We start from the raw sequence: 7163 nt of genomic DNA on the forward strand, positions 1-7163 counted from the left end.
GATAAAAGGTTCTGTCTTGCTAAAATAATTGCAAACCTTCGAAGTTAGAGGGATGATTCTATATCATTTATAATGATGGCAGATAACCCAAACTCAAATTGTTGGAATTTTTACAGCTGTCCTTTGCTTTCCCCATGAATGTGACTCAGAGTATTTACTGCACTGGTGACATTTAGGGAGGCAGGGATTCGAGATCAAATCTGGAGAAAATAGGATCCCAAATACCTGCTCATTCTAAGGTTCGTCACAAATATTATGAATGGAGTAAAGACAGCAGGGAAGAAAAGCCCATTGTGAGAAAACATTCATAATATATGTTGTGACATAACACCGCTGGTCCAAACTGCTATTCCCGATAACACAATTCTTGTATTTAGAGGTAGTTCCTTGTGAGTGATTCATCAGTGCAATATTATCTCTAGAGAGCGAACTATTCATGCACTGCCCTGACACTTTCATTTAAGAGCCGTTTAAATGACATTTTCTCTCAGCAACTTGCAGAAGCATTATTAATTCAATTAACTTGTGTGTATCTAGGCGTACGTTAGGGCCTATGGACGATGCAGCTTATATTCCACTTTGGAAGGTAAGACATGCCCAGAGGAGAAATCAAATAAAAATCATCGACATTATCTTCTCCCGTGTCGAAGGAATTCTTGCCTGCTCGACTATCTTCACAATGCTTACATCCCAGTTTTCTCTGAAGGTGGTTCTGAGTTCTGAGGTCTCTGGAAATTCCAGCATTTTTTGTGTGCATCATTCCTAATTGTTGAAATATGTGAGAGCCATGACCCATAATTGGGGAATTAAAGTAGGATTCATAGGAGAAGACTTGAGGAAGAATTCAGGGCTTGAAATCTCCTGTGAAGGATGTATAGGATGTGTCCATGTGGGTGCCTGGAATGATTGATCATGCTTCTCTTCAGAAACAGGAAAGTTGGGATCTGCAGATAAGATCATCGGGGTAGACTCAGGAGTCACAGTACTGAATTAGGTTTGTGACAAGCTGAGTAGCAGACGTCAAAGGGCGGGTCCAATGTAAACGTCCTACATTGAAATTTTCGACTGAAGGTTATGTGAGAGGCCTGGGGTGAATGTGACAGGATATTAACATAAATGTGAATTTCAGCCGAGTCCTCAGTATTGCCAACACCCCCACATTCCAAAGGCATACACTAGAAGATCTGGGCAGGTCCTGCCAAGGAAGGAGCTGGAAACCAGTTAGGTGAGGTTTAGCTCTTCAACTAATTCGGTAGGTATTTGAAGAGGTCAAGAGGAAAGGGCTTTTGAAAAGAGGACATTCTGATCATAAGAACAACAGCCTTTAGGATTGGCAAACTTTTGGGCTTCATCTCGAGAGTAATTGGCTCCCTGGTAAAGAGGGGGATCTATGTGTAACCGTGTGATTTAATAAGGGAGGCTCCACGGGGACTCCACTTGCGTGCCCTACCCAACAGGACAACACTTCCCTCTCGCCTCCCAGCAAGTAAGGTGGCCCCTTGGGCTTTGATGCTGCCAGAGGACATGAGTGGTGTATGGTAAGAGATTCCTGGGAGGACCTGACCTGTGTCCTCTGGAGTTCAGCTTTGGAGTCGGGTGCTCCTGTGGGAAATATAATACAAAAGGACGTTACTATTTGTCAGAGGGTAAAGACTGAAGAGGCTGATTGGAAGCAACCATAACTTTCACTGACTGTGGGGCAAAAGGATGTGCTCCCCGTAAGTCAATGCGGGCCACACAGGAGGGAGCCAGCCAAAGGCAGGCTGAGGGGACTTGCCCGGAAGTCCACCAGGGATCGCACCTGTGCCCGGAACTGGAGTTGAAGTGACCAGCTGGGGGGAGATGGTGGCTATCAGTCGGACTTGTGATTGCAGATTTCCAGGGAGACTCTGCGAGGAGTCATTAATGGGGCCCCATGAGGAAAAGAGCCACGAAGTGTGCCTCCATCCCCCAAAGCCAGATTACACCTGCCTTGTCTTCAATGGTTTTTCCTCTTCTCCTCCAACCCACGAGGGGTCACAACCAAGGCGAGTGACGGGGGGAAGAGGTGGCGAAGGGCAGGGTGGGGAGAGATGGAAGAAGCCCTGTGCACACTTCTGGTCCTTCAGCGGAAGCAGGCACCAGCCAGGGGAAGGAGACGCTTTACCCTGCAGTGAAATTCCGAGTTTGATTATTGGGTTGGATGTTGTAATTACACAAATGGGACTAACAGAGACCGGAGAGGGTTTGCGCTTAGGGCAGAAGCTATCCAAGACTTCCTTCATGAGGCACTGATGCACCCAGTTTGATGGGCCAGTAGGAGACAAGAATAAATGTCTTCCTTCTTTGCCCTCCCTTCTTCGTGAAGCCTGTCTTATTTAATCACAGGCTCAGCCATAGATCACCTTCTTTGCTATGGAGCAGATCACGCTAGAGAAGAATGCCAAGATCTTGCCAATCCTCTTCCTGTAAGAGTGGCACTGCGTGCTTCCCGTGAGTGGTGTAGCAGGAGTCCAGGGAAGCGCTCTGCTCGTGCAGATTATGGAAAGAAATTTGACATGACCACATTCCCAGAGGGGTACTTATGTGTACATCCCACACAGTCAAAGGATTCAAAGGGATGGAGTAGGGCTTGCAATATCTGAAGGGGGGGAAGTGTCCCGAAGAGCCCTGAGCCTTATTTTCTCACGGTCAATCCGAGCGGAGCCTTACCAGCTAAAAATCTGTGCCATGGAGTCTCCCCGTCCTTGGGAGAGGACAGGCAGTAAGGCTCACTGCTATGAATAGGAGACTGTCACAGCAAGTTTATGGTGTGAGCTGTGGCCAAAGTTCCGACCGTTCTTAGAGATCACAACTTGACCTATGGAGAACGGATTTACCTTGTGCCGGGGTCTCAATCTGGTGAACAGGGTCAATGACCCAACTTGAAAGCATGCTTCTGGTTGAAAAAAAAAGAAACTACAGGGCTTCCCTGGTGGCGCAGTGGTTAAGAGTCCGCCTGCCGATGCAGGGGACACGGGTTTGTGCCCCGGTCCGGGAAGATCCCACATGCTGTGGAGAGGCTGGGCCCGTGAGCCATGGCCGCTGAGCCTGTGCGTCCGGAGCCTGTGCTCCGCAGCGGGAGAGGCCACAGCAGAGAGAGGCCCGTGTACCGCAAAAAAAAAAAAAAAAAAGAAGCTACAAATCAGAGACTTGTTTTCCACTGTGGCTTTTAAGTTCAAAGATGACTCCAGCAGAAGGGGCTCCAGAGATGTTGAGTAATGAGCCCCAAGGTCAAAGGAGGCACGTTTGAGACAGAGCCATCATTTGTAAAGTGCTGCATGTATAATCCACGAACGACCAAAAGTTCATTGGAAGGGTAATTTGTTGAACATAGAGGCAAAATCGCATCCTTTCTGGAAGGTATACACACAGAGAAGCCCTTGGTAAGTTCACCCAGCAAGTCTTGAATGAGAGCCAACAAAGCCTGTCCTTACTGAACGCTGACATTTCTCTAATGAGAAAAGCCGCCCTCCAAACTAGAATGGCCTTGGACGTGATCCCTGCCTGGCAAGGAGGCACCCGTGCCATTGTCCAAACAGAATGCAGTGTGTTCCTACTGATGAGACTGTTAATGTATCATCTTTATTGAGTCACATGAGGGCACAAGTGAAGCCCCTGAGTGATCCGACCCCCCTACCTGGGGACCTAGTAAATCAGTGGTTCCGATCATAGGTTCTTGGTAGAAAAAGTTGGTCATTGATTTGGGGAATCATTGTCTTAACCTGCGTTTTCTCTTGCATGTGACTGTATTGTTGCTGTGACATCTGCCACCAATGCAGCCAGGGAGCTACCAAAGGAGCCACCTCCGTGCTAGCGAAAGCCCTCGCTGACCGCCAGGGCGCGTTGCGCGAGCCGCGAGCCTGTGACATCGCGAGAGCGGGTCACGGGGCTTGAGAGTTGGACCTAAGAACTAGACCCAGCCAGTTGGGGGCTCCCCACCTACTCCGCTGTCCGTGGTATGTGTGTTCTGCTTGGCTTCCCCACTCCCAGAAGCCTCCCCAAGGATACAGCCTTGAGTAGAAATTGACACCATCTGGATGCTAGACAGGACCGAACCCACTGAAGGCCTCTGTATAAAGGTTGACGATTCTGGCAGACACGGGTGGAGAGCTATTCTCCTCGTGGCCGCTCAGGACAAGCCTTGTAAGTTCCTTGCTTATTAAACCTGCCGGCTGCCCACCTGGAGTGGTCTGCCTCACCGTCGGTTTCAGATGACACCTGGGACGATCCCGAGGACGTTGCAAACCAACTTATATTTTTAAACATCAGTCTCATCTATATTTATAAACAAATATAAAAAATGGAATATCCAAGGCAATTGTTCTCAAAGTTCTCTCTTCTTGTTAAAAAGCATCTCGATTATCCAAAACTCTTCCTAGATTGGGTTGCATTCTCTGAGATTTGCAATCAGCAAGTTGCCATGTTGCAGAATAGGACTTTGTAGGTATTCCCTTTCCACACTGTTGACGTTTAACCTGCCTTCTCACTCTTGGTCCTCTTTACCGTATGTTCCCTGATTGTTTTTTCTTACATAAGTGAACATCTTCTATACTTATTTTATAATTCACACACTATTCCTTTTTTGCTTCTTTTCTGTCCCTTCAAGGAACGCTGAAAGGCCCGGAGGGCAAGGATCTTTACCTTGCTATTGCCTAAAACGGTGCTTGGCACATAACAGGCTCGCAAGAAACACTGAATGAAAATTCTATCTCATTTGATATTTTGCTCTTGTTTGTTTAGAATCGGATTGCTGTATTTGCCTCTACTTCTGCTTTCAGCCTCTCAAGTTTCGTGTTTTAGATTTGGCTCTCCTTTGCAATCCACTCCAAACAATATTTATTTTTGATCGGAAATCTTTGATGTATTTATCGTAGTTATAATTTATGATCTATTTGGATGCATTTGTACTATTTTATTTTTTGCTTTCCACTTGTCCAACCTGTTTCATAGTTTTTCTTTCTTCTTTGTGCCTTAAGTTGGATTATTTGGTTCTTCTTTTCACATTCTATTTTGTTTTCTACTCAGTTGGAAATTATATACACTCTTCCTAATTTTCTTAGTGGCCACAGCACATATTCTTTTTTCAAAATTTTTAAATTTTTTATACCATTTTTAAGGGTTACATGCCATTTACAGTAATTACAAAATATTGGCTATATTCCTCATACAACACATATTCTTAACAAAGTCTAAAAGGAATCTATATTTTAACCTTCCTCTTATACAACAAATTACTATAGAACATTTAAACTCCGTTCCCACCTTCCACCCCATCTATGCATTATTGTTGTGTATTTTTTTCCTTTTTAAGCCCTAGAAGTTATTACCATTATCTTCTCTCCCTTTCTTTGTCTTTCCTTCCTTCTTTCTTTCCTTCCTTCCTTCCTTCCTTTCTTCTTTCTTTTCAACCTCTGATTTACTATCTGATTACTTTCCTCTTGCCTCAAGCACACTCTTTACAAATTCTCTTAGTGAGGTTGTGCTGGCGGCAAGAACTCTCAGTCTTTGTTGTCAATGTGGTTTTGAGAAGCAGACTTTAAATTCTCCAGGGCTGGTGAAATATCCTCAGAGTGACAGCTAGCTGCTGTGCTCCACTTGCCCACCTTCACTTAGTTCCGCGTCTGAGAAAGGTTATTTTCTTGCCTGCTCACCTGTGCTTTTAAGAAAATGTGTGTAATATTTTTCAGTATTGTTAGTTGATTTCAGTGGGAGGATTAGTAATCTAGATATCTGAAAGAGAAGTTGATTTTTATGTTCGGTTAGTCTTTTCCTGGTTTTGTTTCCTGTGTGTATGGCTCCCTGTGGGGTTATTTTTGCTGTTTATCGTTGTCTCTTTCAACTGTCTCTCATATCGCAGTTTTTCGTCAAACAGCAGCTCTCCCTGACTGCCTCTTCGTAGTTTGGAATACATCATTAGAAAACCTGGAAGTTCCACGTCTGAGTGAGGGTGCCGACTGCAGGCTTCACCTGAGGTGACCGCAGGACAGGCTGTTATGTAGAGGGAATGCAAAATGCCAGAATGCAGAGGATTTTCTCTGGAGATGCTCTAACCTCTAGGGGAGATTCCTTCAATTACCCACTCGGGAAGAGAGACCTTGAAGTGTGAGGTTCTGAATGAGGGGGAAGTGAGGAGATGACTGGATCATGTGTCTCATACTCACTTCTTCCACGAATGCCCTGCTTTCAGCCCTACAGCCCCATCCCCTTGGAGTGGAAATTTCTGAAGCCCACCTCCCCGAGGTGCTTCCGTCAACATCCGCGGGCACCTCAGGACAGCCTCTCTGGGGCCATGTTAGCCGTGGGTGTTCTGCTCCGATGCGTCCTTCCAGAAATCTGTTGAAACCTCTTGTCTCTGATACTTATACTCCTAATTGTCTATGGCATCCTGGTTTTTATTAGGGTTTGCAGAAAGAGAACGTCTGTGGTCGATAACTGATCTCAGTTCATTATCCAGAAAGCTTGGCATATGGCCAGTTTGCTATCTGGATGCTGAAATCCCTGATCTCCTGTTAAATAGAAGTAAAATGTAATGAGAGAGAATGAGCAACATTTACATATATATATTTACACAGAATTATTTGTGGCCATTTACAACTTGGAAATAGAGAAATTCTAAGACAAATTTCAAGTTGCTATTACTTCCAAATGGGCAATGATAAAAAATTGACTTGTTAAGTTTTCTTTATAAAGTTTAGGCTTTTAAAGTGTAGTGGAATAACTGAGGACATGGAAAGGAGACGTGAACCATAGGCCAGAGCCCCTCTGCAAGGCAAGGGGCTGGCACCCCTCGGCAAACCGAGGGCGGGCGAGTAAGCCAGGACTGCAGGCAGTCCTGGAGACTTTGGGCACTGATGCATGAAATGACCTCAGTATAATCAGAACACAAGGAAACGTCCTTGTGCTGCTTCAGTATAATCAGAATGATGGGAACACACGGAGATGTCCTTGTGCCGCTTCTGAGCTCAAGGACGCGTAGCACGGCATGTCTTCAAGAAAGCCCACTGTTGCTTGTATAAGCGATAGAAGCATATGTTGCTGCTTTGGCATTTCTGGAATGTTAAGAAAACAAGTCTTAAGATGTAAACATAGATAATGCGTAAATAAAAGCTACCACAGCAGGACAGACGGCGCTGTTTTGCCTG

Source organism: Grampus griseus, assembly GCF_964374135.1.
Source record: "Grampus griseus genome assembly, chromosome: 9".
In the NCBI taxonomy this organism is placed as follows: Eukaryota; Metazoa; Chordata; class Mammalia; order Artiodactyla; family Delphinidae; genus Grampus; species Grampus griseus.